At 46.8% G+C, this 19,078-nt stretch overlaps 1 protein-coding gene across 12 annotated transcripts in view; it reads right to left on the minus strand.

Moving 5' to 3' along the window:
• LOC137417105 (solute carrier family 15 member 2) overlaps positions 1–19,078 on the minus strand; it is a 450,049-nt gene that overhangs the window by 188,339 nt on the left and 242,632 nt on the right. The gene's annotated exons all lie outside the window — the stretch shown is intronic.

The raw sequence follows: 19,078 nt of genomic DNA on the forward strand, positions 1-19,078 counted from the left end.
CGCCGCTTGCCAGGCGTGTTAGGCCCCAACGGGCGACCCGTACGCGTCTTTTTAGACGATGTTGGGAACGGTGCCAGACGCGGGGTCGATGCACGGCCCCACGTCAACTTGACGTCTCCACCGGGCAGGTACACATCCCGGGGATTCCTCTCGCCAGGCGGGCTTCGGAACGCCGCTTTTCCACACGGCTCAATCAATCCCACCTTTCGTCGGTGCGGGGCGAGGAAGAAGAATACCCGTCCTTTTTTCCTCGTGTCTTTTTTCTCTTCCGTTTCCGGTCACTTCCGTTTCCGGCCACTTGTTCAGAAGGGCTCCTGACCCTCCAATCACAACAACCCTTAATATACTACACACGGATAAGCAAAGACCTGAATGGTAATCCACATACATTCACATAAATATGTAACACTCCCCCCCTTCAAGAAAGAAAGTTTGAACCCAGCGAAAACTTTCTTTGCCGGCCAATTTGGAGAAACAAACCAGATAACTCAACCCCCCCACATTATCAGTTGCCACCGGCCACAGTTATCACTTAAAAATAAAGCAACCAAAATTTCACCACAACCCCTCCAGATTCCTCACTCTGGACTAAGCACCAGCAACGACATTGTCCCTGCCAAATCAAACTCCATCTCATGACCCTCTGACTTTGACCGCCAGTTTCTTGTGAATGAAGGTTAAGGGGTTGATCACAGATCCAAAGTTAAGCCACTCGATAGCACTTTTTCTGGGAGGCCAAGCCGAGTATTCACTACATGGATGCCTTTAGGAACGTGGAGTTCACGGTTAGTCTGTGCAGGAAAGTTCTCTACATGGGCGCCTTGAGGAACGTGGAGTTCACGGTTAGTCCGTGCATGAAAGTTCACTACATGGACGCCTTTAGGAACGGCGTTCACGGTTAATCCGTGTAGGAATCTTGGCTCGGCGGCTCCGCCGCATTCAGTGCTTCAACTTCTCAGAACTTCCCTAATAATTAGGGTGGGACCACTTGTCCCTGTAGTCCCATGAATAGCGGTCTCCTTCTCGGCCACTACTTTGCCAATCCTTCCTTCGGGAGCGGCCGTAACTCAGGGAGCCTCCATAATAATATTGATTGCGGCCACCACCAACACTACCGCCCAGTTGTCCTCTCCTGTAGACCTCTCGACGTCTACGAAATGCCTTCCCTACTGTTATGGTCCGACCCTCCAAATCCCTGCCATTCCAATTCTTCTCTGCCTCTCTGGCGTCTTTTGTGCTGGCAAACGTGACAAAGCCGAACCCTCTTGACTGTTGCGTTTCCCAGTCTCTTACCAATCGCACTTCCACCAGCGGCCCATATCTGTTGAAGACAGAGGTCAGAACTTCTTCCTCTGTTTTGAAGTTCAGTCCCCCTACAAATAACTTGGCACTTTTGTCGCCATCCCGAGCTGGTGTGGCGTTATTTTCCCTGCTGGGCTCTTTACCAACCCTCAGGTTACCATAAACTTGACCCCCGGCCAAATCATTCCCGATAACCACAGATACACCCTCTACAGGAAGCGTGGCTTGTAAACCGACGGTGACCGGTCCTGACACCAAATCGGACTCCAAATGGATGACATGAAGGGGAGCACTAACACCGCCCCCGATCCCCTGTAAACGAACACTATCCCCCGTTGCCGTCTCCTCGGACCATGGCAAAATGCCTTCCAGCATTAAAGATTGATGTGCCCCTGTGTCCCTCAATATCCTAACCGGTTTCCGGTTAGTCGAGGCTCCATCCCGTGACACAAACCCCTCTGAAATAAATGGTTGGTAACCCTTTTGATGGCGATTTCTCACAATGGCCATTGCGTTTGGAGTCGTAGTAGTCGGACTCCGCTCTGGGTCTTCGCTTTTCATGCGGTAACAACTGGACATCAAGTGTCCAGGTTTCTTGCAAAAAGCGCAAGTAGGCCCGGAGGAAAAACTCGTGGTCTGCCTCGGGCCCCCCGAACTATAAGTTTGTCTTGGGCCCGCATCCCTCTGATTTCGAACAGGTGGGGTATCATAGTTGTCCCCATAATCATCTCGAGGCCGCCGCCATGTATGGTCGTTCTCCGCACCTGCTGTTCCCCACCTCCCCTGCGGAGATCTAGGCGAGGAGTTAGGTTCGTGGACCCCTATTCGGTGGGTTAAGGCATAATCATCTGCCATGGTGGCTGCGTCCCACAACTTTGGTACCTTCTTTTCCTGCAGGTACACTTTGATGTCCTCGTGGACACACTGCTGGAATTCCTCCACCAGGATCAAATCCCGCAATGTCTCGAAGTCTTTCCCGACTCCTTTTGACTCACACCACCGATCAAACATGTTTTCTTTCACTCTGGCAAACTCCACATGGGTCTCACTCTCCCTCTTCCTGGCATTCCTGAATTTTTGCCTGTAAGCTTCCGGAACCAACTCATACGCTTTGAGGATGTGCGTCTTCAGTACCTCATAATCTGCACATTGGTCCATTGGTAGCGCCGAATAAATTTCCTGAGCTTTCCCCACCAGCACACTTTGCACGAGTATGGTCCAGGCCTCCTCCGGCCAGTTTAATTGTCGAGCCACTTTCTCAAAGTGTGGGAAAAATTTCGCGACTTCCTTTTCACTGAACGGTGGAACCAGCCTCACATGTCTGCCCACATCCCAGGTTTTCTGGTTAGGTGTCGACCCCGTCAGCAAGGGTGGTGCCTCTCCCCGTTCTCTCATTAACTCCAGCTCCTTGAATTTGATTTCTTGCTGAAGCTCCATGTCACGTTCCTTTAATTCCCTTTCCGCTTTTCTCTCCTCTGCTTCGAGGTCCCTTGCAGCTCTCCTTTCCTCTGCTTGTTCCTTTTCTCTTCTTTCCTGGAGTTCTCTTTCCACTCTCCTTTCCTCGGTTCTTTCTTGTGCTGTTTTCTCTTCCAACCTTTCCTGGAGTTCTCGTTCCACTCTCCTTTCCTCTGCTTTTTTGTCTTCTAACCTTTCCTGGAGTTCTCGTTCCACTCTCCTTTCCTCTGCTTGTTTCTCTTCTCTCCTCGCTTCTGCTTTCCTTTCTTCTTCTTTTAACCTTTCCTGGAGTTCTCGTTCCACTCTCCTTTCCTCCGCTTGTTTCTCTTCCCTCCTCTCTTCTGCTTTCCTTTCTTCTTCTGCTCTTTCCTTTTCTGCTTTCCTTTCTTCTTCTTTAATCCGTTCCTGGCTCCGTAATTGCAACTCCAGTTTCCGGAGCTCAACGTCTTCTGGTTCTTCGGGTAGCCACTCCCAGGCTAACTCGTCCCATGTTCCTAATCCCACCATAGATTGTATCACCGTGGCCTGCAACTCTGCCTTCCTCAAATTAGTTCGGACCTCCAAGTTAAAATGTTTGGCCAATTTCAAGAGGTCCGACTTTAGCAACGCTCGGAACTGTGCCTCACTCGGGGTTACCCCAAAGTTCTGTGCCACAAACGCCATGGTGCCTATCGTTAACACCTGTTAACCTTCACCCAAGACTTTACCCCAATTTCTCAAAAAAATTTACCAATTAATAATTAATTAATAAATTTTAATTAATAAAAAAATTATTATTTTATTATTTTATACAATTTTAAATCCCGGACGAGCCCCCAATTCTGTTACGTGGTCCCCTCGGTGAATACCTGGTCTCGGTGACCCCCGGACCGTGAGAGGAACTCCGCCAGCAAGCTGTATTATATATGCGCTTTCGCCACGCAATCCATATGAATTTCACCCAGGAGACAACTGATGTTCAAGGATATATTTCCAATGGTAATGATACCATACAATTTCAATGACACAACCACGGAGATTTTCCCCGAGCAATCAACAATACACAACCATCAACAATATTTCAATGACACAACCACGGAGATTTTCCCCGAGCAATCAACAATACACTACCATCAACAATTCCCCAGCCACAATCAATTCCCTATGAGTAAGATGGCCATCTTATATACGTGTGTCCCGGTGAGTACTCACGACACTCTTTTGGTCTCGGTCCCGCACAATGTCTCTGGGCCCCTCCTGACCAAGATGATAGTCGGCGTCGCCGCACTCGGGCGGTTGAACGAACCCCGGGTGGACGTGTTTCCACCGGGCAGGTATCGTACCCGGCACCCCGGCTACCGCCCCTCGCGGCCACGCGACGCGGGGACGGGAAAGCAAGCCAAAAGCCCCACGCCGCTTGCCAGGCGTGTTAGGCCCCAACGGGCGACCCGTACGCGTCTTTTTAGACGGTGTTGGGAACGGTGCCAGACGCGGGGTCGATGCACGGCCCCACGTCAACTTGACGTCTCCACCGGGCAGGTACACGTCCCGGGGATTCCTCTCGCCAGGCGGGCTTCGGAACGCCGCTTTTCCACACGGCTCAATCAATCCCACCTTTCGTCGGTGCGGGGCGAGGAAGAAGAATACCCGTCCTTTTTTCCTCGTGTCTTTTTTCTCTTCCGTTTCCGGTCACTTCCGTTTCCGGCCACTTGTTCAGAAGGGCTCCTGACCCTCCAATCACAACAACCCTTAATATACTACACACGGATAAGCAAAGACCTGAATGGTAATCCACATACATTCACATAAATATGTAACAATTGCAATATGCACTTATCATCATCATGATCATCAAAAATAATACACCGCTTTATAGGCCTAGCCTAGTGCTACACATAATGCCAGAATGACGTGCCAGCGAAAAGAGCGTGACAAAATGGCGGATGGACAGAGAAATCCAGCTACTTTAATAGTGTACAGATTATTACTACAAGCAGGGCCGGCGCCAGACTATTTTGCGCCCTAGGCAAGGCCAGCTACTTGCACCCCCCCCCCCCCCCCCAATTTTTTTTTGCCAACTTCGATTATTAAAAACAGATGTCTTGCAGAAAAAATAAAAAGCAGAAAACTTGAAACTGCTAAATTAATTTTAACTTCAAGAATAAGTACCGCAAGATGCCAACAGCACCAATATTATAGGTGCAATATCCATAAATATGGCAGTGGCCCTGTTACCCCCACGCTTTGGGGCAAATGGGTTCACTTTAAAAAAAATGACACTACATGTGGTTTGCAATGCAAAATAAAGAAAGTGGTCCCTTTATGAGTGTGTGAATGGAAATTACAGATCAACAAAACAGTTTTTGGTTTGAGCAATAAGTTTTAGATATGCAAAATCAAAATTTTATAATAATCAATCTTTACTTATCTTTCGCAAATACAAAAGAAAATATTTTGGCTCACAAATCATTTTGAACTAAAGGGCACTCGGTATACTGTGTCCGGTCTTAAAACAATAATTTGTATAAAACTGTGACCTTTTATAGACCGAGCGCCAGCGAAATTTCTTCAACCGGAAAGAGACAGAAGGTTTCATTACATGAGGTGGTTGATCGTCCATCACTGACTGAAGGTCGGGATTGCTGCCGGGTCATAGCCTGTACCTTAGGCCTACAGGTGACCTTTTCGGGTCACCAAAAATGCACTTATTCAACCCAACAGCGACAAGGAAACTAATTGCACCATGACATTTGGTAGGGACCGTAGTTCACCAAAAGTACCGTGACAGCAATTTTATACCGTACATTTTCGAGAACAGCAGCTTTTTAAAATAGGTCACGTGACCACATTTATTCAACCCAAGAGCGACAAGCATCAAACTTGGTTCATATAATGCAATGGTTATTGCCAAACACCAAAATAACAATGACAGCAATTTTCTCCTGTACTTTGACCTTGACAGCAACCTTTGACCTCGACACACCCACAACGCAGATGCTTATGCAATCCAAATGCGACAAGTATCGAACTTTTTAAAACGCGATATGGAGATATTTTCAAATACAAAAATACCAATGACAGCAATATGTTCTCCTGTAGGCCTAATTTGACCTTGACCCACTTGAGCGACCCGGATGCGGGCAACCTACTTCCGGATTTCAATCGCTGGTCAACGTCTGTAACATGACGTACATATCCTAAAGCGATTCAACTCTCACTGGCCGTATTGAATTTGGTGTCGCAAACTGAATTTGGCGTCGTTCTCGAGCAGACTATTCATGCAAACTGCTCTTTTTACACTAACAAAAGCCAAAAGTTGAAAAAGGGGTGCCAACTATCCTTAAATATTGATATTAGCCCTATAGGCACGACGGATTCACATAGGCATCCAGGCACCCCCCGCTATTCAAATTTTAACGACCACAGTGGCAACCAAGTCGTTGGTCAGCCTGTACAATCTAATAACTGTGGAGTCTGTTGGGACACCATACACACACCTGCCATCTTTCGGTCGTTACTTGAAGTACAAAACCAATTTCAAACAAAACTTTAACTTTGTATTCAGTGCCTATAGGGTTAGGACATGCCACAATCGAACAATGGACTGACATGAGTTATTTCAGGTAATACAGACACACAGACGAGAAAAACATACGTGAGAAAAAGGATCGCTAGTCCGCGAATCAGTAAGACACTCACCTCATTCTCCATGATAACATGTCCAGTCCCAAGCAAGCCTTCAGACTTTCATGTAAACAGCTTCAGTAGTGATTTCTGTCACGAGCGAGTTTCTCACAAGTGGAAAAACCTGCAGGGGCGGTTCTAGGGGGGGCCCGGGGGGCGACTCGAAAAATGTATGGGATGTGTGGGCTGCCGAATACAGGGATCGGTTACAAAAGGCGGAAGCATGGAAATCGATGGCAGAATAGTTAGATAAAGATCGCGTTTTTAAAAGTTCGATACTTGTCGCATTTGGATTGCATAAGTATCTGCGTTGTGGGTGTGTCGAGGTCAAAGGTTGCTGTCAAGGTCAAAGTACAGGAGAAAATTGCTGTCATTGGTATTTTGGTGTTTGGCAATAACCATTGCATTATATGAACCAAGTTTGATGCTTGTCGCTCTTGGGTTGAATAAATGTGGTCACGTGACCTATTAAAAAAGCTGCTGTTCTCGAAAATGTACAGTATAAAATTGCTGTCACGGTACTTTTGGTGAACTACGGTCCCTACCAAATGTCATGGTGCAATTAGTTTCCTTGTCGCTGTTGGGTTGAATAAGTGCATTTTTGGTGACCCAAAAAGGTCACCTGTAGGCCTAAGGTACAGGCTATGACCCGGCAGCAATCCCGACCTTCAGTCAGTGATGGACGATCAACCACCTCATGTAATGAAACCTTCTGTCTCTTTCCGGTTGAACAAATTTCGCTGGCGCTCGGTCTATTAAGGTTCAGTAATGCGCCCCTCTGATGTCTGCGCCCTAGGCGGCTGCCTAGTTGGCCTAATGGTAGCGCCGGCCCTGACTACAAGGACATCATAACAAATCAGCAATGACCGTGCACTGGTAGGATAGCCATGCCTGGGGTAGAATGTTGGCCCAACTGTAAACTGCCACCCTGGTGTTTCACATGCCGTTCCTTGAATATAAGTTAATCCTTAGCATCCCATCTGCCAGCATTAATTTCTGGAAGTTAAAGATTCCATGGTGTCCTTCGTGGAGGGAAGGTGATCAATCACTGGGACCCTGAACAAATTCCATATTCCTGCTCTAACCTACAGAGTGCACCATCAATGGGACAGCTGTGCCCACCTCCTCGACTCCCCAGCAAAATGATGTTACCACAGCCATGTGCTGCTTACAAAGAAAGGTTGAAACAATTATGCAAAAATTGAATCCTCCACACCACAATGCTATTTTCATGGGTTGACAGGATAGTTAAGAAGTGGCATATCTGGTTTGGATTCTCAGCTTGACTATATACACTTATCATCGTGGTGCTTTCAAGGAAGAACCGACTATCCTTTGGAGAGATGTTAAAATGGATGCCCTATCAATGAACACTTGCTGTGGGAAGTGTAATCGTGTAATTCCACGATAATATCCATGGCTTCAGGTGACAGTGCACCACAATGTCATGTCATCCTCCATCTCCACCCATTATATTTTTACCTCGAGTAAACCTCCGCAATCCAAGCTCTCTTACACACAGGTAAATATGTTCCTCCTTCTCATTTCTCCTCCTTTATTTCATCATTCATTACCTTGTTTGGTATGCCCACCAGTTTTCCTATTGTCTTTCAGTTGCTTTTCTTCCCTGTCACATTATAACTTCATGCCCTTCAATGAGTCCACACTTTAACATAAAATAATTATGACGTCATAGGTCACGTGTTACGGCGCCATCTTGGAAAAACCGAAAAACTTTGCGCCTCTATATTTCCAAAAGCACTGAATAGGAAAAATTGCGACATGGCTCATTGCAAAGAACTCTCCATGGGGAATAGCATATGTTAATGATGTCATAGGTGCCTCCATTATGACGTCATAATTCAACAAGTACAAAACTTCATCGATCAAGATGAAATCTTTTGAGCCTCATCTCGGGATAAATTGGTTGAGAAAAAAAATGATGACGCCATCGGTCACGTGGTTCGGCCACCATGTTTGTTTTAACACAAAAGTCTGAACACAACTAAAAACACATCCTGGCGAGGGTCTGCAATCTCTGACAATTCTTTCTTGTTACCTTTAAAATTCGTTTTCTCTGCAACCGTTGGTCCGATTGACATGAAATTTTCACCATATAAGCGACTCTGGAATGCAATTTCACCACAGGAGCGAAATTTCCGGTAGAATTTTTTAATGATAATTATGACGTCATAGGTCATGGGATACGGGCACCATCTTGGAAAATAAACAAAAAAAATCTTTGCACAACTATATTTCCGAAACCGCTCGATGGAAAAAAATTGAAAGGTGGCTCATTGCAAAGTACTCCCCATAGGGGAATAATATATGTTAATGATGATGTCATAGGTGCCTTCATTATGACGTCATGAATCGACAAGTAGAACGCTTGATCCGATCAGGATGGAATTTTGAGTGTGATCCAGGGATAAATTGGTTGAGAAAAAAAATTGACGTCATCGGTCACATGGTTCGGCAGCCATATTTTTATGGCATGCGGTAGGGCAATGCCGGCTGGAACAGCGTTTGTCTGTCCGTCCGGTGTATGTATGTATGTATGTATATGTATGTATGTATGTATGTATGTCCCCCACAAACGTCCACCAATCAGAGCTGAGGATCCCGTCACTTGACCCAGCAGATCCGTGCCCAGCTACGCCGTTGTTGGACTGTTGGTCTTGTTTTTTGAGATCATGTCTTTATTTGGGGTGGATTTGTCGTGGACTAATATCATGTTCCCCACGTATGTTGACCACGTATTCTGAAGATCTGAAGAAATAAATGTGCTAAAATCCATGTGCCATCAATATTAAGAAACATTCAGAGAAACCTACATACATTAATTGTATGTGTATGCATGTCATTGCCTCGCAATTTGAGCAATTATCATATGATAAAATTATTTAAAAAAAAAAAATCCTTATGATTGCGGAGTTCAGAAACACCCTGTATATAGTAAATGCGTCCTTTCTCGAAACGGCTCAGCTTGTTGATGGAATTAGAGAAATAGCAATCAGAGAGATTTTTATTTCTGCTTTCAGAAACAGATGGCGTCTTACTTGTAATACCGATAAGATTTATCTCTATTTGAGTTTTCTTTCGTTTCTTTATGGAAAAAAGTACAAAAAGTTTTAATTAAAACAAAAGCCGCGTCGATGTTACACAATGCCTAGATGCAGCTGTGCCTATAACGTCGATGTTATAGGCACAGGACATTCCTATTGATTCGATTACTTGATGTTATTTTTGTGCAAAGTGAAAATATATCTCGGCAATTTCCCGTGTGTGGCGACGAATTTTTAATATATCTCAGCATTTTCCCGTCTGTTATTTCAGGCGGTGTATGACTGACCATGCCGCGTTTAAAAAAATATATATCTCGGCAATTTCCCGTGTGTGGCGACACGTGAACGAAGCTATGCTCCTCTCTCCACATTATTGTGACGACGTATAAATTAGATATTTCATCGTGACGATTGTCATCAAATGGACGAATTTTTAATATTTCTCGGCATTTTCCCATCTGTTATTTCAGGTGGTGTATGACTGACCATGCCGCGATTTAAAAAAGATATATCTCGGCAATTTCCCGTATGTGGTGACACGTGAACGAAGCTATGCTCCTCTCTCCACATTATTGTGACGACGTATAAATTAAATATTTCATCGTGACGATTGTCATCAAATGGACGAATTTTTAATATATCTCGGCATTTTCCCGTCTGTTATTTCGGGCGGTGTATGAATGACCATGCCGCGATTTAAACAAGATATATATATCTCGGCATTTTCCCATCTGTTATTTCGGGCAGTGTATGACTGACCATGCCGCGATTTAAAAAAAAAAATATCTCAATGGACTTGAAGTTACAGGCCTTTGAGAATTCATTTCGTTCTATAAAGGGCAAATTTCATCGGATTTTCTTCCCGTTTTTTTTCAACCGAGTCTAAAACTATGTTAGCGACTGTGAAAAATGAAATGATATATCGAATTTGATTTGAAATAAAACTGTGTGAGAGAGGAAGACACCATGGGCCTACGAAACAGGCCTCAAAGCTATGCGAGTTAATAAAATGGTGGATATTTGTTTATATGAAGCCTCTCCCACAATGGGTGGAGCTATGGTTCCCAGAATGGGTGGAGCTTTGAGGTTTTGTCTTCTCTGCAAGAACAAGAACAAGAAGAACAACAACAACAACAGCAGAGGGCACTCTATTAGCAGCGTCTGCGACGCGGCTAAAAAACATTTGTACGGCAGATGCTGACATATCCACCAAGTCAATATTTGACATAATTTCATTTAATTATACATCATTGTTGCATTGTTGAGCAATAGCTTTCTCGTTTCAACATCCCTCCATAATTACCTCTTTACATCATACTGTGTACAAGGCCTTTGAAATGGGAACCAACAAATAGTGATGGTGCACTTTGCCCAAACAGAAGCATGGGTTTCCACCATGGAACAATTTTTGGAATCTCTTTTATTTCTAACCTTTTTTTGAAAATCGTCGTGTTCTTTTAGATCATTTGAAATATTAATATTTCATCGATTTTTTATTTTCAAATTCTATTGGCAGGTAAAATAAGCTTTTAAAACCCTAAATCGGATAATAATGATAAAAATATGATAGAAATGAATATAAATTTGGAGCCATATTGAAGACATTATTAATATCAGATTTGGGGTTTAAAAGCTTATTTTACCTGCCAATATAATTATAAAACCATTGCACTCACTTTTTATGGCATAAAATTTATTTCACCAAAGATAGACATTTTCGAAAAATAATGATATATTCAAAAATTGGAAAAATATTAAAATTTCAAATTATCTCAAAAACAAGGATGATTTTCCAAAAAGTTCAAAAATCAAATAAATTGCAATTAGCTTTCTGAGTTAAATGACATTGTTTGAGAAAAATCCGCCATAAAATGAATGAGATATGGCAGCTCAAAAAAACGAAAAAATATTTCACAATAGCAGTGGCTACCCGATACTACAGAGATGGGTGAGCTTTTCCCTGTGGAGGTTTCAGGATGTGTTGGACATTGAAAAGCTATGGATTTATTGGCCTTATGGTGGTTACCTTTTGACTGCGGATATCTCGCAGCACTGCCTGACCCCACACCCTGTTGTACACTTTATACAGGCCTTTGGTGGCCTCAGAACTGAGATCAAGGTCAACATGTAGAAGCTTCAAACCTTTTCCAGATTCTGAAATAACTACACTCAAAGTTTGGGGCCTCACGATGTTATGGTTCGGCCGTGAAAGAATAACGTACAAACGCACAAAACAAACACAAACACTGGAAAATATTTCCATAGATTTGTCTCTGAAATCATGATTAGGCAAAGCTTGGCATTGATTGAAGTGAACTCATACTTTTACAGCCACATGTGTAGGTATATATATATACACACACACACATATAAATAAATAAATTTATATATATATATATATATATAAATCATATATATTGTTACAGACGCGGTTGTGGTTGTTGGTTTACCGAGCGGTTTGGTATGACCGCGTCTGCACAGTTTACCCGATTATACTCGAACGTTGGCCGAGTCGCGCTACGCTAAATCAATTGAGGAAAGGACACAACGGCTGGGTTAAATGACACGACACCAGGGGTACAGTTCTCAAGACCTCCGGAGGAGGTTATAATATTTCGGAACGTTGAGATTACAAGGACAAGAGGGACAGCATAGGAAGGTAGGCACTTAATCACGGTCTTATAGTAACCCCGACAGACCACAGATAAACAGGACAAGACTGACTCACACCGGGATTGATGGCAAGGAAGGGCAGGTAGTCGGTGGACAGCACAAGGTGCACCTTGTGCTGAGGGACAGGATAGCGCGGCCCAAAAGATGCAGGGAGGTCTCTCAGCGCTCGGAGGTGGCGTCTGGTTCTCTTCACTTCAAGCTCGGGGCGCATCTCTGATGTCACGTCCGGTAAGTCGCTGCGTATATCCGGCGGGGAGTGACACGCCCTCGGCTCGTTAGCTCCGCCCCAGATGGAATCGGCCCGTTGCTTCTTATTGGGTGCGGGGGGGTTACCGGGCTCCGCCCTTGACGAGGGGCTGACAGCCAGCCCCTTCGTGGTAACCCCGTAACCTGGAGGTAACCTGGAGCACATGGGCAATGGCGGCTAACCGAGCCAGAGTGAGGACGCACACTCCCCGCGCGCTGTTGTTGTAGTTGTTGTTGTTGTTGTTTCATGAGGAAGATGGGAGGAGGTATGGGGAGGTCCTAAACTCACTACTGGTGCCATACAATCACATTCTGGTGAAACGAAGAGTCAGAATTAATGGAAACGAGTCCTTAACTGACATAGACTAAGAATAACTAGCAAGAGGTCCTATAGTTGTCTACGTGAGATGCGGTGAACCTGGGCACGACATTTAATGGGGGAAAAAGGGGAAGGTCGGTTCTACAGAGTGTTGTTTACAGACAATGGGACTAGGGAATGGGGGATTGGGGATAGTTGGGGAGTATTGGGGAAATAGGGGAATATTTACAAGCGGATATGGAGGCCAAATCCCATATCCGCAACATTGCACCCTTCTCTACCCTCGGGGCGTCCCGACCCGATAAATTTTTACCTACTTTAGTGTGGCACTCAGATGTAGTTCCCTCTACTATTAACTCTACCCTGAGTGCGACAGTTTTACAGATGTTCACAAATGAGTAAATATGTCCCCCTGCGACGTTGCACCCTTCTCCTCACAGAAACACACCCACAGGATAACCGAATCGCGGAAAGAATTCGCAAACTAAACATACAGCCGGTAGGGAGCATTATTTACAAGACTACGCTGATATTTACACTACGATCCAGGACCTGTTTTTGGAGGAACACATGCAGATGTTATGCATAGAGAGAGAGCACGCATGCCAGCATCGATACACCAACCCACGAGTGCTCTGTGGCCTTACGGCCTTTAATAATGTGCAGAGCACCCCATCCAAGCACCAAAAGCACCACCCCATAACACAGTCAGCACCATCCGGTGCACCAATAAAGTGTTTATAAATCACCGGTGGTGTCGCAGCTGGCCGATGTTCTGCCGCTGGTCTTGCCTTCATGTGGTGCACTTGGTGTTCTGGCTTCCTTCAAAAATAAAGAAAGGCGCCAACCGCATCCATTTCTGTATTGTGGCCGTCAGGGGGCCAACTATTAGTGGTTCACCTGTATGGCATAGGTGCCACGTTGACCCATAGGTCCATCCATGGGTGGTGCTTGCCCGCAAAAGAACTGCGGTCCATGGTGGGTGGCCACAAACATTGCGGTCCATATGGTGTATCGATCCCGGCAGCAAGCAGCGAAAGTGCAGGCCCACAACTGCGGAGCCAGCACCTCTCTCTCCTCTCTCTCTGCCCCAAAGCCAGATCCTCGGAGGTGGGAGACAAAAGAAGAAAACAAGTGAGTAAGGTGGTAAGGGCGCAAAAGTGCACGCAATACAAGATGATGCACACTGGGGGCACATGGGAACCAGGTGAGACAGGTGCGTTCCTACCGTACGCCCCCCCCCCCCCCCACCAGGTAACCTACATGGCCCCTCCCTTACCCCTTACTGTATCCACAAAACACAACACTACCCATAAACATCTATTTTACAAATCAACAAACGTCCCTACTGTCTTCCCCGTTCCTCCCATATACCAAATTCGTCTTCTCTCCCTCCTAACCAATCAAATTTGCCATTTTCAACTCTCATCAAAATTTGCCATCTCCAACTGAACATCAAAATTTGCCATTACCAATTCATCATCAGTCCCTCCTAAGGAGGGAGAGATGGAATCACCCCAATGTCTCATCCACGTCGTGATGCGTCTCACCAATCCACACAGCAATTCTCATTTCCTGCACACAGAACAAAGAAAACACAGGTGTGGAGTCATCATCACCACCTCAGGTAAGTGGCTGCGTATGGTGCGACAGGTTCATCAATCCTAACTATTTCCTAAATGACTTTAACAACTTTACATTACCCGGGGTCTTTCTCTTGCCAAACCATTGGCCCTCTTACACTATGGGTTCTAAAAACCAATTCCCATTGACCAAACTGTGGTGCTTTTCAATTTGGGGTCTCACTCCCCCGATTCATCTCCCGGTGCCCTCGCACAATTTCTGGGCTGTGGCGTGTACCTCTTCCAGCGGGTCTACCCACCTGCACACCTCCACCACTGCAGTTGCCTCCGAGCTTACCTGCTCCTTACCCTAACCTAACTACCTGGGGAAGGCCCTCTGGCGCTCTCCCCACTCGGTGCCCTCTCTGGCACGGGGCTACCCGATCCACACCTGGGATCCTCAGGCACCCACTGACACTAACGGCTCCCAGAGCCCACCTGCGGCCTCACCTGGCCGACATCCTCACAGTGGTGGAGTGCCCAACCAACTACACACACTAACAGGCTACACGCCCAGCCATTTCCACAACACTAATGCACCCATCCACAATACCATTCTGCAACCGCACCACAAATGCCAATATCCAACCACAATTTACCTATACCCTCTACCTAACACTTACACTACCCGCCCCGGGTACTCGTGAAAGAAGTCCACTCTTCCCCCATCCACACCTTCGCACCATGCACACCACTCCGTACCACTTACTCCAACTCTCTCCACACCACTCATTCTCTGCTCCATATATTCCCCACACCTGTACTTGCACACCTGTGCTCTCATACTTGGTGCCGCCTGCACCCTTCTCTCCCCAAGCGCATTCGCGCTGATCCACAACACTCACTACTCATCCACTGCTCCACACTGCTCCACACACCTGTCCAGCTCTCACACAGCATCATCTCATCTAACTACTCCCCTCTGAAACTTGCGCTTCCCAGTCGTCCCTTTAAACTATTGCGCTCCCACGTCATTATAATCCACACTAATCTACCTGCGTCCCCACTACAGGTATCAGTCACTAACTAATCTTAACGTTACCTAAGGTCATCTTCGCTAGATCCCTACACACAATATAACCTAACCCACCCGGGCTAGTTTTCACTGCCATACACCCCATAATCTAGTGCGCATTTGCCCCCCCTATGGGAAGGGTGGCAGGGATGCCACCCTTACCCACCGTCATACGGCGCGAGTGGGACCACCTCGTATGCGAGTCGTTGCCCGCCTGCCGGACCCCGTGCGTCGCCCCTTGCGGGGTCAGCGCGGGGCCGAACCGGCCGGGCCCCCACAGTACATTACCCCCAAGGGGCTCTCGTGCCTCCCCGGTCCCTCCAACAACTACCCCTGTTGGTGTCGATGCATGGGTCACACCTCCGCAACCCGCTACCCATTCCATACCACCACAACCTTGCTCACCCACACCTCGCACCTCTCGTTCCATACCCTCCGGACCAGCCATACACCCCACTCTTGGCCTCTCACGAACATCCGGGTCTATCTCGACCCCCAAGCTTATTAAATCACCTGGCGCATCATACGCACGACCATATTGGTCACCACTTACACCGGGTCCTCTTTCTCTTCGCTTCTCCTCCATCACCTGCGAATCCCTCATCCGGTTAATGAGCACATCATCACGATCCGAACACAGACTTTGGACCAATTCTTTTACCTCCTCTTTTATCTCTTTCTTATCCTCTCTCCGTCGCTTCTTAATTTCGCTCACCCCTTCTTCCACTTCCTCTAATTTCTGCTTCACCTCCTTTATTCCCCGGTACGTCTCCTCAAGCTCGTCCTCTAAGGCTACCTTGACAGTTTCCATGTGCGTCCTCACCTGCCGGTCCTTCGTCTCCATTACCTCTATCACCTCGTCCAACCTCGTTGTCAGTCCCTCATGTACCGTCTGACACTCTTTTTTAATTACCCCTACGTCCTTTTTCATTTCCTTCTGTGTCGATTTTAAACCCTCTATTACCGCTGTGTTCTTCTTTACCTGGTCCCCCAACTCCTTTTGTCCCACTGTCAGTTGTTCTACTCCCAGCGTCAACTCCTCTATACCCCCTTGCAATTTTACAGTCCCCTTTCTCACCTCCTTCTCCATGCGCTCCTTACAGTGCCTCACCTCCTCGCGCACTCCTCCGACCTCCTCACTCACACCTCTTCTGATCTCCTCTCCCATCACTTGCATCTCCTGCCCAGATGCCACCCTCATCTGCTCCATTTCCTCCCTGTGAGCATCCAGTTTGGTCTCTACCCCCATTCTGACCCCTTCTATCTGCTGCCCCATTTGTTTAACTTCCCTTTCCGCTTGGTCCCTCATGTCCCTCAATTTGCCTTCCATCCTGTTTTCTAACCCCTCTAACCCCTTTTGCATCCCTTCCATTTGATTCTCTTGAGCGGCCATTCTGTTTTCTACCCCCATTAACCCATTTCTCACCTCTTTTATCCCGTTGTCTAACCCCTCAAAAGTATTGTCTAACTTCCCAAATTTCTTGTCTAACTCCTCAAAATTATTGTCTAACTTCCCAAATTTCTTGTCTAACCCCTCACCGGTACCCCTCGCTTCGTCCCTCATTACCCCCAATTGGTTTCCCATTACCCCCAATTGCTCACTCCGAGCCCTCGCTTCGTCCCTCATTGCCCCTATTTGGCCCTCCAATCGCTCACCCAATCGCTTTCTATTAGCCCTCATTTCCACAATTTGGTTTCCCAATTGCTGACTATTAGCCCTCATCTCGTCCTTCATTTCTTCACCCGACTTAACCATAAAGGCCTTTATTTGTTCCATAAATACGCCCCAATCCATCGGCGGCGCTACCACGGTCGCGGGCGCGGTCGCCGTGGCCATGTGCGAGGCGCCATTTTGCGCGCCCGCCACCTCGTGCGTGACGACGCTATTTTGCGAATCTGCTACCCTCACTGCTTCGCTCTCCTCTTGTCCCTCATTTTGGTCCTGGATCGACCCTGCCTCACTCCCTACTACCGGAACCCAGCCGTCTTGGTCTGCCATAGCGCGACTTTCAAAATTCTGGTTTTTATTTTCGTAAAACAAAATCAAATTTCGCTGTTATAATTTCGAGCGCGTGAAACGCGCTCCGGATCGAATCCCACTTCCCGACACCAAAATGTTACCCTAATGGTACAATTGGTGTTCCAAAATTTGGGCCTAACTGAATTTAGTCCCAGGTCCGAATCCAACTCCTCGACACCAAATGTTACAGACGCAGTTGTGGATGTTGGTTTACCGAGCGGTTTGGTATGACCGCGTCTGCACAGTTTACCCGATTATACTCGAACATTGGCCGAGTCGCGCTACGCTAAATCAATTGAGGAAAGGACACAACGGCTGGGTTAAATGACACGACACCAGGGGTACAGTTCTCAAGACCTCCGGAGGAGGTTATAATATTTCGGAACGTTGAGATTACAAGGACAAGAGGGACAGCATAGGAAGGTAGGCACTTAATCACGGTCTTATAGTAACCCCGACAGACCACAGATAAACAGGACAAGACTGACTCACACCGGGATTGATGGCAAGGAAGGGCAGGTAGTCGGTGGACAGCACAAGGTGCACCTTGTGCTGAGGGACAGGATAGCGCGGCCCAAAAGATGCAGGGAGGTCTCTCAGCGCTCGGAGGTGGCGTCTGGTTCTCTTCACTTCAAGCTCGGGGCGCATCTCTGACGTCACGTCCGGTAAGTCGCTGCGTATATCCGGCGGGGAGTGACACGCCCTCGGCTCGTTAGCTCCGCCCCAGATGGAATCGGCCCGTTGCTTCTTATTGGGTGCGGGGGGGTTACCGGGCTCCGCCCTTGACGAGGGGCTGACAGCCAGCCCCTTCGTGGTAACCCCGTAACCTGGAGGTAACCTGGAGCACATGGGCAATGGCGGCTAACCGAGCCAGAGTGAGGACGCACACTCCCCGCGCGCTGTTGTTGTAGTTGTTGTTGTTGTTGTTTCATGAGGAAGATGGGAGGAGGTATGGGGAGGTCCTAAACTCACTACTGGTGCCATACAATCACATTCTGGTGCAACGAAGAGTCAGAATTAATGGAAACGAGTCCTTAACTGACATAGACTAAGAATAACTAGCAAGAGGTCCTATAGTTGTCTACGTGAGATGCGGTGAACCTGGGCACGACATTTAATGGGGGAAAAAGGGGAAGGTCGGTTCTACAGAGTGTTGTTTACAGACAATGGGACTAGGGAATGGGGGATTGGGGATAGTTGGGGAGTATTGGGGAAATAGGGGAATATTTACAAGCGGATATGGAGGCCAAATCCCATATCCGCAACAATATATATATATATATATATATATATATATATATATATATATATATATATATATATATATATATATACACACAGTGAAACCTTGACTTACGAGTGCACCAACTTACGAGTTTTCCGAGATACGAGCCGTCGCTCGGGCGGTTTATTGCTTTGAGATGCGAGCCGAGATCTGAGTTACGAGCTTACGCCACCCGCCACCAGGTGGGTTCCGGTCACGTGGTTATCTTGCCGTGCAAGCATCTCTGCCGTATATCGCTGCTGCTTTGTTTTCACATTTTGGTTATTTTGGAGCTTACGCCACCCGCCACCAGGTGGGTTCCGGTCACGTGGTTATCTTGCCGTGCAAGCATCTCTGCCGTATATTGCTGCTGCTTTGTTTTCGCATTTTGGTTATTTTGGAGCTTACGCCACCCGCCACCAGGTGGGTTCCGG

This window comes from Myxine glutinosa, chromosome 10 (genome assembly GCF_964187855.1).
Source record: "Myxine glutinosa chromosome 10, kmMyxGlut1.1, whole genome shotgun sequence".
In the NCBI taxonomy this organism is placed as follows: domain Eukaryota; kingdom Metazoa; phylum Chordata; class Myxini; order Myxiniformes; family Myxinidae; genus Myxine; species Myxine glutinosa.